Here is a 13,144-nt window from a genome sequence, read left to right on the forward strand (position 1 = left end):
AGCAAAGGAAATAAGTGATATTTACTTACTTATGCTCCCCGCCACGCTGAGGCGGATATCGCCGTTACACCATTTAGCGAAATCACTCAGGGGGCCACAGAAGTTAGTGGTAAGCCCACTGAAACCAGGCAGTGTGGCTTTGAGACCATGTTCTTTTTAAATTATTATTATTAAATGTATTGGGGTGACACTGGTCCATAAAATTACACAGGTTTCAAGTGTACACTTCTATAATGCATTGTCTGTGTATTGCATTGGGTGCTCAGCCCCCTGGGTCAGGTTTCCTTTCATCACCCGCTTTGAATCCACTTTTGTAAATCCTAGATTGTATCAGGTATTAATGAACCAGCATTCGTCCACGTTGGCACCAGGGACATTTGGGGTGGGATGCTTCCTTGTTGTAAGGACAGCCTGTGCCATGGAGGGCGCTGAGCCGTGTTCCTGGTCCCCACACACTAACTGCCAGTAACCCGCCTTCCCGGTTGTCACAACCAAACGTGTCTACCCATTGCCAAGGGCCTCTTGGGACGGGAGGGAGAAACGGGAATGCCAACTTCCCCCTGTTTGAGAAACGCCACTTTAGTATACGCTTCTTAACCATCTCAGGGTTGCCAGCTCATACGTGTGCTGGGGCCAGGCAGGGAATAGAAAGGGTGAGTGGGTTCATTGTGACAGCACACGTTCCAGGGATGGTGCTGCCCTCTGCCTGGTTACGAGGCAGTGCAGGGCAGTGTCCAGAGCAAGCAGACCTCGTACTTGCCGGGCTCATCTGTGGTCGGTGGGTTTCCACTTTGTGATTACCCGGACCACAGCAGGGCTTCTCCCCCTTGGCACCATCAGTATGTGGGGCTCAGTGGGTCTTCGTGGCGGACGGATGTTTCGTGCATTGTAGGAAGTTTAGCAGCGTCCTTGCCTCCACCTACCCAGTCCCAGTGCCACCCCGTCCTCGTTGGGACAGAGGGGGGCAAACCGTGCCCAGTGTCACCAGGGAGGGCACCATCGCCCTCAGTTGAGAACCACGGGGATGAACCACAGACGAGCCCAACAGTTAATGACTGATGATTTACAGGAATGGCCCGGTCTTGGGTACCGTCCAGCGTGTGTGCTAGCTTAGCTCTTCAGATAGGGTGGAGTGGAAGGGGTCACGTCCGTGGGGGCATGGAGCCCTGTGCCAACCCGGTAACTCCAGTGTGTGCAGCAGTCCTGAGGGCACCTGGTTCTGAACCGACCAAGACGAGAACCCTGTGGTCATGGAGTTTGAAATGACAGGGTTTGAAAGCACACACACACACACACACACACACACACACACACACACACACGCACATTGCCAGTAAGAAAACGGGAGGTGGGTGTGGGACGAGGCAAAGAGGCTCAGACAGTTTCTTAAAAGCTTCAACCTACAGAACGTGAGTTGCCTTTCTCCTTCGTCTCGAAATCCACTCCGTTATTAAAACGAGTTGTGAGCATGTTGGCATGTTTCTGAACCAACTTCTAACGTACTCTGGAGTTGTGCCGGAGAAGCTGGTTCTCAGTCCCTGTGCATGTGTCACGGGTAACTGTGAAGTGACTGGGGCACCATGTCCCCATGTGGGTACCAGGCACGTGCTCCTGAAGGTGAAGGGACGTCTCCTTATGACTTCATTAGGGGAAAGGTGAGCCCATTAAAGTGCGTCGTCATTGGTGACCAGCTCTGTCATCCACAATCACCACCGACTCCTGAGGAAAATAGAATGGAAACAAGCCGCCCTCCCGTGAGGTCTTCATTCAGGACACCGTTGGGGCCTCTTGAATGCACTTCTCCCATAATAAAGCAAGATTATGGACACACACACAGCAGCACAAATACAATGCAACCCTTTGTCTGGCAGGTACGTGCCCAATAGTCATGGTGGTGCCTTCCGTTAATTAACAATGGACCCAATGTATGTCATTGTTGATCGATTTCTCTCTGTCACATTAGTGCCTGCATGCTAAATACATGTAATAACAATGCCGCGGCCTTACCGTGCTGGGCCATTGGCCTATGTTTCTTCTAGTTTGGAATGTCACATATTTATGGGAAATAAAAACTGAAAAAAAAATCTAACAAATTCTGGGTGACATGTTGATATGTCTTTACAGTTTTTGATATGGAATATACCATTTTGACGACTGTTACATGCCTGGTCCTCTGTCCCATTCAACAGTGTTTTTAAAAAAATTATGGCTGTCTTTAGTGGTAGCTTTATCCATTTTTATTCTAACTAAACATTTTGTTTTAAGATCATTATAGACCTACCATTGTAGGAAATAACTAAGATATCATGTGTACTGTGTACCCCGTTTCCTCCAATCGTAGCATTTTGCAGACCTGTCGTTCAGCATGACACCCAACCTATCGACGTTGATGCGATCTAGAAATAGGATATTTCCATAGCCACAGGGATCCCTTCCCCATCGTTTCCTTACCCCAGCAACCACTAACTTATCCACGTCTCTCATGCTGTCATTTCAGGAACATTATGTAGATAGAATCGTGGGATTCGCCATTTTCATTCAGCATAAATGTCCGAACTACTAGAGTTTTTTTTAGCCATTCTCTCATGAAGGAAACCAAGGTCGTTTCCACGTCTGCACTATTACAAATCAAGGTTCTATCAACATTCGTGTCCTGGTTTTTCAGTGTATATAAATAAGTCTTCTTTTCTCTGGGCTAAGTGCTCAGGCATGAAACTGCTGTGTTATGTATTTGTTATGTGTTCAGTTATTTAAGAAAACACCAAACTGTTTTCCAGAGTGTCTGTACCGTTTTCCGTTCCCCACCAGTGATGTGTATATACCTGATGTGATTTCTCTGGATCTTTAGAGTTGTCAGTAGTTTTTATTTTAACCATTTTTTTAAATTAAATTTATTGAGGTGACAATTGTTAGTAAATTTACATAGATTTCAGGTGTACAATTCTGTATTACATTATCTATAAATCCCATTGTGTGTTCACCACCTAGAGTCAGTTCTCCTTCCATCACCATATATTTGATCCCCCTTTACCCTCATCTCCCTCCCCCCACCCCTTACCCTCTGGTAACCACTAAACTATTGTCTGTGTCTATGAGTTTTTGTTTCTCATTTGTTTGTCTTGTTCCTTTGTTGTTTTAATAGGTGTGTAGTGGTTTCTCATTGTGATTTTAATTTACATTTCTCTAAAAGCTTGTGATGTTGAACATCTTTTCACATTCTTCTTCCCACCTGTATCCCTTCTTCAGTGAAATGTCCCTTTAGGTCTTCTGTCCATTTTCTAATGGGATTGTTTGCTTTGTTACTGTTGAGTTTAACGCGTTCTTTACATATTCTAGATAGGAGTGTTTTGTTAGATATGTGGTTTGCAAATATTTTCTTCTACTCTAGCTTTTCATCCTCTTGATAGGGTCTTTCACAGAGACAGTGTTTTCAATTTTGATACAGACTAATTTATCAGTGATTTCTTTGATGGATCATGCTTTTGGTGTTGGGTCAAAGAAGAGTTTTCTTTCTGATTTCTATACCTCTTGTGGGGTTTTTTTGTTTCTTTTTTTTTGTTTTTGTTTTAGTGGAGGTTTTTTTTGCTTTTTAGTTTTTATTGCATTGACTAGAACTTCCTGCACCAGGTTGAATAACAGTGGTGACTGTGAACGTCCTTGCCTTGTTCTCTGTTTTAGGGGGAAGTATTCAACCCTTAAGTACACTCTTAGTTGCAAGTAGTTGGCAGCTGTTCTTTATACAGTTCAGAAACGTTCCCTCTCTTTGTATTCTTGTGATAGTATTTGTCACGAATGGATGCCAATCTCTGCCTTTTAATTGGTGTTTTAACTCCATTTACATGTAATGTAATTTTTGATATGTTAGGGCTAAATTATGCCAATTTTCTGTTATCCCCATTCTTCATTTTTCTGTTTTCTTCTTCTTGGCTTCCCGTGGGTTTCTTGAACATTAGAATCCCATTTTGGTTTGTCTATAGTATTTTTAGTGTATCTCTTTGTATATCTCTTTAGTGGTTTCTCAAAAAATTGTATTATATATTCATAATTATCACAGTCTACTAATGCCATCATTTTACCAGTTTCAGTGAATTGTAGAAATCTTGCCACCCTTTATGTTCCCCGATTTATGTTATAATTATCTTAATTATTTTTCTTTTTTGGCTCTCACTTAGAACTACATCTGACAATGCTCTAATTTCTGCTTCGACCCCAAAATATAACTCAAGAGGAGGGGAAAAAAAGCATAATCATGTTTGTTTTTGTGTATTGTATATTTTTTTTTTCTTTCTGATGTTCCAGGATTTTTTGATTTATCATTTTCCTCCTATTTAGAAATGTCCTTTAGCAATTGTTTTAGTGTAGGTCTACTGTTGAAAAATTGTCTTGGATTTCCTTTATCTGAAATTTTCTTATCCCTTTAGGATCTTTCAGCTTTTGCAAAATCTTGTGCTAAATCATAGTTTCTGGTGAGAAATCTGCTGTCATTTGAGGTTTTCCTTGCTGTAGATAAGGTGTTCTTTGGGTCTGCTTTCAAGATTTTCCTTTGTGTTTAGAATTCAAAAGTTTGATTAAGATGTGTCTTAGGATGGATTTCTTGTGTTTTATTCTGTTTGGTATTCATTCAGCTTCTTGAATATGTAGGTTTATATCGCTTGTCAAACTTGAAAAGTTTTCAGCCATATTTCCTTCAAGAAATTTTCCAGTGCTCATTGTTTTATCTCTAATTGGGAAATACAACTCCCATAATATGCTCAATGAAGGAATGTGATATCTCTTCTTGGCTATATCTGTGTGAATCTTTTATGGTCCTTGTATTTAGATAAATTACTTTGCTATCTCACCTTAGTCTTCTCTTAACTATTTTGTTCAAGGCTTTTAGCTGATAGGTTTGTGGACTCGTTTCAGGTGAATTTTAGAAAAAATACAAACACCTTGCATTCCTGAAAATATCCATTAAGAACTTTTATTGTAATTATTCAAATCTATAATATATTTGAAAAGATGGACATAATTAAAATGTTTATATTTTGAATCCTAGAACATGGCATTTTTTGTTGTTCATGCAAGTCTAATTTTATATTGCTTAGTAAGCTTTCATAATTTTTCTAGATAGGTTTTACATAATTCTTATTAAGATTATTTCTAAATTTGTGTTACTTTTAATTGATACTGAGAGGAGATCTCCTCAGGTAATATTTTAAAACTAGCTGTTTCTTCTTTTTTTTTTTTAACTTTCTCTCAAGGGATTTTTTTTAAAGATTTTATTGGGGAACGGGAACAGAATGTTATTGGGGAACAGTGTGTACTTCCAGGACTTTTTTCCAAGTCAAGTTGTTGTCGTTTCAATCTTAGTTGTGGAGGGTGCCATTCAGCTTCAAGTTGTTGTCCTTTCATTCTTAGTTGTGGAGGGCGCAGCTCAGCTCCAGGTCCAATTGCCGTTGCTAATTGTAGGGGGCACAGACCGCCATCCCTTGTGGGTGTCGAACCGGCAACCTTGTGGTTGAGAGGACGCACTCCAACCGAGCCATCTGGGAGCTTAGCAGCAGCTCAGCTCAAGGTGCCATGTTTAATCTTAGTTGCATGGGGCAGAGCCCACCATCCCTTGCGGGACTCGAGGAGTTGAACCGGCGTGTGGTTGAGAGCCCACTGGCCCATGTGGGAATCGAATTGGCAGTCTTCAGACTTAGGAGCACGGAGCTCCAACCGCCTGAGCCACCGGGCCAGTCCCTAGCTGTTTATACATAGAAAAACTATTGCTTCATTTTATTTTTTTATTTAGCCATTTTATTAATATTTCTAATTAATGCTGGTTATTTTTCAGTAGGATTCAGTATCTTTTCAGAATACTCCTCCTCTATGTCCAGCTTCCTACCACAGACTCCAGTCTTTTGCTACAAATCGTATTTGAGCATATTCTGAAAGGTGTCTAGTAAACAAAGTTGCCTATGGCCAATAATTTTGATAAATGCCACATTTGAATTCCTTACCTGCTGGTTCCTAAATTCACCTTATCATATTAAAGGCTTTGAGAAGTCTTGCATTGAACAGCCTTGTTTAACCTTGCTTAATCCAGTGTTTTCCATTTACCAGTCACACATATCAAAACACCATGGAAAATGCATAGAAATCCTGCCTAAATTATACTAGGAGACAAAGATTTATATTCTAAAAACAGAAAGAGCTCTTACAAAATAGTCCAAAGAAGATGCACTCCCCAGTTGACAAACGGACAACTAAAGAGAAGTAATGCAGATAACTGATACACCATTTGTACTCTTCAAATTAACAAACCATGATGATAATCTAGTGTCTTTCTGAGGTTCCATTAGATTGAATGCCAAGAGGTGCCTTGCACTGAAATTTGAATTCTTTCTAATTGTTTATAGTCCTGCTTGCCCAGACCAGGATGGGGAACCATCTGCCTTGTATTCTGCTGTGTGAGCAGTTTGTCTCCTCAATCTGTCTGCTCTGTTGCCTTATCAGGGCGCTCTCTCTTTTTCTTTCTCTCTCTCCCCCACTCCTCTCCCTCTCCCTCTCCCATCCTACTTTCTGATTCCTACCTGGACTAATTGTTTTCCAAAGGTCAGGCAAGCAAGGGGCTTCTTGGATGGTTAAAATGCTTGCTGGACGTTAAGAAGAAAGTTTTGCCGCACTCTAGGTGCATGAAACAGATGATGTGGCTCGTTTTCCAGCTACCAACACCGTGAGAAAGGGTGGAAAGAATTCTAGGGAGATAAAGCCAGCAGCCAATAGTTTCCTCATTGGGGGTGCGCTGGAGAAGGTAAACCTCTGTGGAGGAAATACCATGGCGGCCACTCAACCCTCCCATTTCTTGTAAGTGTCCTTGGCATGAAACAGGATGGACCCATTCTGTCCTTCTGAAGGACAGGATATCAAGAGGAATAAAAATATCCATGACCTTTGGTCCATTGTTAATTACCCACAGAAATACTCAGAGCCGTCAACCATAATTTAAGTCAACAAGCTTCACAGCATTACCTGAAACAGCAAGGAAAAGCTCCAGAATGCCCCATAATAGTGGACCGTTGAATAATAGAATGCATAAATCTAATAAAACATATAAGTTATGACATACGCGGAGGTTATGTAATTGTGTAGCTCAGGCATCAGCAGACTTTTTCTGTCAGAAGACACATATTAAATAGCGGGGGTGCCAAAAAATGTCTACACATTTTAAGAGATGTTATTTATGCTCAAGCAGTAGTTTGCCATCATCAGAAGTGTCTGGAAGCTGATGGGAACCACTGTGAGCACCTCTTGTCATTGCAGAAGTCACACGTGACTTGTATTCATCTTTTGTTATTGGCATATATTGAGCATTACAATTTTATTACAGTTTTTCCTTTCTTAAAACGTGTATACATTTTTTTGGCCCCCTTTGTATGGTAGGTTGTGAGGCGCATACAGGCTCCGTCACAATTACTCACCCTCCCTTGTGGGCCCAAACCAGCCATGGTCAGTGGAATGGCCAAGCTTTATCGATGGCCACTGAAATTTGAATTTCATAAAATGTTCATGTGTCCTGAAATGTTATTCTTAGTTTGATTTTTTTTTTTTCAAAACATGTAATTTCCAGGCAACAACTGCTCTTAGCTCATGGGCTCTCGGGAAACAAGTAATAGTCTGTGTTTGCACCACAGATTGTACTTTGCTCACCCATGAAAGAGCCAATAAAATCATGTTTTCAATTCTTGGTTTACATGGGAAAATGCTCACAACAGAACATTAAATTTAAAAAAAAAGCAAAATCTGAAACTATTTTTAAAGTATGCCCCCACTTTACAAAAATAAAGGAATAGAAAAAGACTTGTAAGAAATAACCCAAAATATTAACATGTTTTCTCTGTGTAGGATGGCCTTGGAATGATTTTTATTCCTTTTGTATGCTTTCCTGTGTTTGCTAAATGCTTTACAATGAGTGAATATTATTTTTATAATTCGAAACATTACTTTGAAAAATGCTCTTCTAAAATAATTATTCTCCAGCTCATTCTTTCGCCTGCTATTTTAAGGATTCATTTTCCATATTTTGAAATTTATTTCCTTTCTCAGTCATTTGTTTCATTCTTTCAGGGATGTTTATCATCTATTTGGAGAACATTCTTCATTCCTTTCTTTCCTCATTATTTTCCTTTTCCCCTCTCCCTCCCAATGATCTTTCTCATAGATGACATTTTCCAAATTTCTATTCTGAGCCCAAAGGGAAAATAATATTAAACATATTCATTATAGTGGAAAGGAAGGTAGAAATATGTACTATGCTTTCAAACGCCACTGATTTAATTTTAACATTTTGGGAGATCAACAGATTTTTCAATGTGGTGACCCTGATGTTTCAACTGAAACTACAGCCATACAAAATAATTAAAAATAGATTTCTCGTTAATGTGTTCTGAACCCTGTCTGGACCATGAGACCAAGAACCCCTTATTCTAAGGGCAGAAAAAAATGGCTTTCAGGAGCTTCCTTCTCTTGCCGATATTCTCAACGGGCTCATGAGGAGCAAAGCAGGACGACCCACATGTCTTGAGTATTCTGTAGAATTTGGTCTGTCCTGTCCTGGTGCAAAGCCCTGCCACCAGCACAGCCAGGGTGAGGGGACAACGTGGCCACCATCCTGTGTGGCTCTCTTCTCTTCCAGACCAGTCTGCGTCTCAATCCCTCGCCCCAGGAAAGGCTCATTAAGATGTTTTCTCACATTTAGCCAGAACATAGCTTTGTGGGCCAGATGGGGGTAGCTGCAGCATCTTGTTACCCAGTGGAGTGGTGTAACTATTTGTTCCCCTGGTGAATCTTTCCCGAGTGTCTGCGTTGGAACACACGCTGTTCTAAAGGCTAGAAAAGCAGGCATGGGGGAGTCTGAGAAGGCAGCTCCCCTGTGTAGGCACACCCTTTTCTATGGCCCCAGTGAGCTGTCACCAGTGAGGGAAGCTGGGCTGCTCACAGCCCGAGAAGCCATCAGCACTACTGGTCCAAGTGTGACTGTAAATGAAGGAAATGGGCCCAGAGTCCCTGAGGGTTCAGGGAACACCCTGTCAGGATGGTTGCAAATGGAATAGATGAGGGGAGCCCATTCTTAGCAGGAGCCAGGCAACAGCTCGAAACTTGGTGTGTGTCGCTTGTGGGGAAAGTCATGCATTCCAGGTCCCCTGCTGAGTGGCTAAGTCACAGTCTGCCAGAGAAGAAGGCATGGAGGAGGAAAGGATAGGGCCATCCAGGAATAACGCTAATTGCACAGGGTTTGCCCTGGTCCGTCCTGTACCGTGTGCTGCTATAGCTTCCTCAGCATTCCATGCGAGTTTCCCATTGAACGATGAAAACAGGCCAGGAATGAGTACTGGCTACACCCCCCCTGAAGGGGTCAGGGTCCTCAGGGAAACAGAACCGGTAGGGGAAATATATCCAAGTCCAATCTCTTCATGATCTTAAATGTAGACCATACGGCAAAGAAGAAAAAACATTTTAAAAAAACCAAAAACATTAGAACTAGTATCAGGAGAAGAGGAGAATCAGAATATCAGTTTTCCACGAAGCATGCCGGCCTCAAAGGAAGCACTGACTGGGTTTGTACAGTGCAGACTGACGTCCAGCGTGTGGCCAGGCAGAAAAGGTCCTTCCCGACTCTTGATCCTTTGCCTCCATGGAACTTTAAGTTGATGTGGGAATCAACGTGAACCCGTGCCCTGTGACCATAAAACTCCGAGCACACTGTGAAGGGGGCATATTCCCCACGTCTATCAAGAAGGCCCTTGTAAATTCCACGCAGACAAATGAGCAGGGTCTCCCCTGTCACAGACACGCTCCTCAGGTGTCTTGGCAAACAGGTCGTGCCTGCTCCTACCTTTTGAAGAGTAGAGGGTTGGTGTTTAAGTCACCATCCACCCACGAGGTGTCCCCTGTTCTTCCCTTTGGCCTCCGTGCTTCTGAGTATTTAAAACTGTGGTGGGCTGTGGGTGAACAGAGCCTGCGGGACTCAGGAGAAAGAGTGACATCTCCACGCTGAACCTGAACCAGACACTGGCCGACCCATGGGGGTGGAGTGGATTTACTCCCAGTGGGTACAAGAAGGACCTCTGAGCAAGTGAGAGTGTCCTCTCCCCTACAATACGTAAACTAATTGACATGGAGCCCGCCTTCACGGGGCCCCCAAGCAGGTGGTAGAAACGTCACATTGTCTTGCCACGGACCTGCCAATCTCAGTGAATCATCGACTGATAAATAAAATGTGGTGACACCCCTGGGACAAGGACAGAGTAAAGTGTCACCACCATGCTGTGCTCTGCTGACTTCCCTCTGAGGGGATGGCCAGCGTGCTATAGTACACATGAAGGACACGCAGACTATTTCACGGATGTGCCCTGTGTCGCCAAGGCAATGCAGGACGCGTTGCCAGTGTCACAGAGCTCACGGCAGCACCGCTGTGAAGACCCAGCTTAGGCCAGTCACGTAACCAGCAGAAGTGCTATGTGGATGGTGCTTATGCAGTTCTCCTGGAGCCGAGGGAAGTGTCTGGAAGCCATGGAAGGACTCCATGGGGCAAGGATGAAAGCACAAGAGGACATCACCTATGGAGGTAAAGGTCAACGTTCTTCATGCCAGTGCTTCTCACCCAGGGTCATTTCACCCTCAGGGAACGTCTGGCAACATCTGCGGTCATTTCCAGTTGTGACAACTGGGAGACATTGTCCCAACACTGGCAGTACTGGCATCTGGTAGTGGTGGGCAAATGCTGCTCCACGTCTTATCGTGCACAGGACAGCTCCCTGCAAACAACGGTGATGTGGCCCCAAGTGTGAGTCCTGCAGGGTTGACAGCCCTGATCTGAGCAGAGAAGAACTTCTCATAAGAACCGAACCTGAGGAGCCTAATCTGTCACAGGTATGTGTTCATGGCAGAATGGCCCAAACCAAAGACTTGGGGCTGGAAGAAAAGTTAAGAAACAAAAACTGAAAGTAAATCTTGCGCTGATACCAACTTCCAGTCGAGTCCATCAAGCTACTGAAAGTTTAGTTACAATGGTGGCCCAAGAAGCCCGCAAATATGGAATCCCCTTAGTGAGCCCCTTAGTGAGCCAGCTCACAAGACAACAGGCCAACTCAGGCGTCTCTTACCAACAGATGGGGAAGATGTGTGTCGGAGCTTCTCAGAGTAGGAAGCTCATACACAAGGGCCTGATCACGTTCCCAGAATCTGTTCTCTGATTTGCACCAGACGCTGTCTCTGCTGGGGCCACTTCTGTTTGAAAGCAGCCACGTCACATAGTGTCACCTTCCTACTGACTGTGTCAAAGCAGCTATTCCTTCAGCGTGACCCATGTCTGTGTCCCACAGCCAGACACTACACTTGCTCAAGTCCTTGTCATGCTTTTCACGCCTGCCTGGGGGGCGGGCAGCTTCTCTGCACAGAGCTAGTCATCACCTGTCTGCCGTTTCAGCCATCCTTTGACTCCAAGCATGTTTGTCCCCGAGGGTCCAGCTTTACGTTGAGTAGATGAACACGACTCTAGAATTTCGTCTCTGCATCTCCCTTTCCACCCCGAGTTGAAACCTGGTAGAAAAGCTAGGGCCCGCCTTTGTCTCGCTCTCCCATGGCACCTCGTTTCATTTCACCTTGGACGTACGATGCCTGCTTTGCTAAATCTTGGCTTTGGCTGCCAGCCAAGCCAAAGACACACGTGTTTGCGACGTTCCCCATATTCTCACTGATCTCACTCAAGTCGCTTGGCAGTGTGATTTTTTTTTTTTTAAAGATAAATATTTCTCCGAGAAGTTAGTGTCTGGTCTCAGCCATCTTTAAATCGACACAGTTATTTAGCAAAGCAGGTCATGGGAAAATGTGTCTTACTGAGGTAAGGCCCTGTCAGCAATCGAGGAAATAGCCCTGGCTGTCCACACAGTGACTGACCTTGGACATAAAATTGATAGGCATCTTGACAACCAGCAGCGTCTTACCTGACAGACCACTCAATGGTGGAAGCATTGAATGTTATTGGAGAGCGATTACGTTGCGTTCACTGTTATCCCGTGGAGCTCAGAAAGGTGATAGTAAAACCTGACCTGTTCAAAACAGGTCCCTTCGTCATCTCAGAACGCATGGCTAGTTTCATCCTAACATGTATAATTTGGGGGTTAATAGACATAAGTAAGCCAGCTGCCATGGTTTTCCTACAACGAGGCATCATTCCCGATTGCTCACCTTCCAATGCATGTGTGTCCATTTGAGGACCTCTTGGTTCCTGTATAACCTTGGTCAGGCTTTGTAATTTGTGACTCAAGATGGAATCTTTATAACCCACTAGGCCTCTTGCAAAGACACTTCTCACTCTCGTCATTTCTCCTCGAGTTTCCTTCCAGGAAAAAGAGTTGTCTCTGTTGTTGATAAACGTCAGCCTCATTGCTACATTTTGCCCCTGGCTGGCTGTTCTGTGCAGGTTGGCTGTGGCGCTCCACCTACTTCCCACGACCCGTGAAAGCAGCTTCCTTTCCTTTTCGGTTTGAGCCTAAGCTTGTCACGTTCGGCCGTCTTCTCCTTTGTGTTACCGATTCCTGTAACCCTTGCTTTTCTGTTTCGTCGTCCCCATAATTTCTTGAGTGCTGGCCAGCAACACCATGTTGCTTCTCCAACTCTCACTGCTGACTGTTTGGGGGGACTGGCGTCCTAGTTCTTTATGCCCCTCTCGTTGATGAGCAACCCCGTGCCGTCAGCAGTCCTGACAGACATATGACCCCTGTGTGTTCCTACAAGTACCTCTTTCCTGTCCGTCTGCTTTGCTCTCAGCACAGTGCTTCACAGAGAACACAACATCTGTTGCGCTGAGCTGGCTCTGTGCTTTGCCTCATTGCCTTGACTTTGTGCCATGACCTACAACTGTTCCCACTCTCGCTCCTTCCCTCTGATCTCCTGGATGAATTGCTTTCCCAAACTCTAAGACAGATCTTTCTCCCTGGGTTAAGATCTTATCAGCCCCTTCCTTTCTTCTCAGTCTTTCTCGCCATGTCCTCTGAATATCCCTTGTCACTGCCATTTATGCTCAAATACACTTCGTCTTAAAAGCAACCAAACCCAATGTAACAAAGATTTTTTTTTTATTTTAAAAAAAGAACCCATCTCTCCATCTATTATA

The sequence above is a fragment of the Rhinolophus hipposideros genome (genome assembly GCF_964194185.1).
Source record: "Rhinolophus hipposideros genome assembly, chromosome: X".
In the NCBI taxonomy this organism is placed as follows: Eukaryota; Metazoa; Chordata; class Mammalia; order Chiroptera; family Rhinolophidae; genus Rhinolophus; species Rhinolophus hipposideros.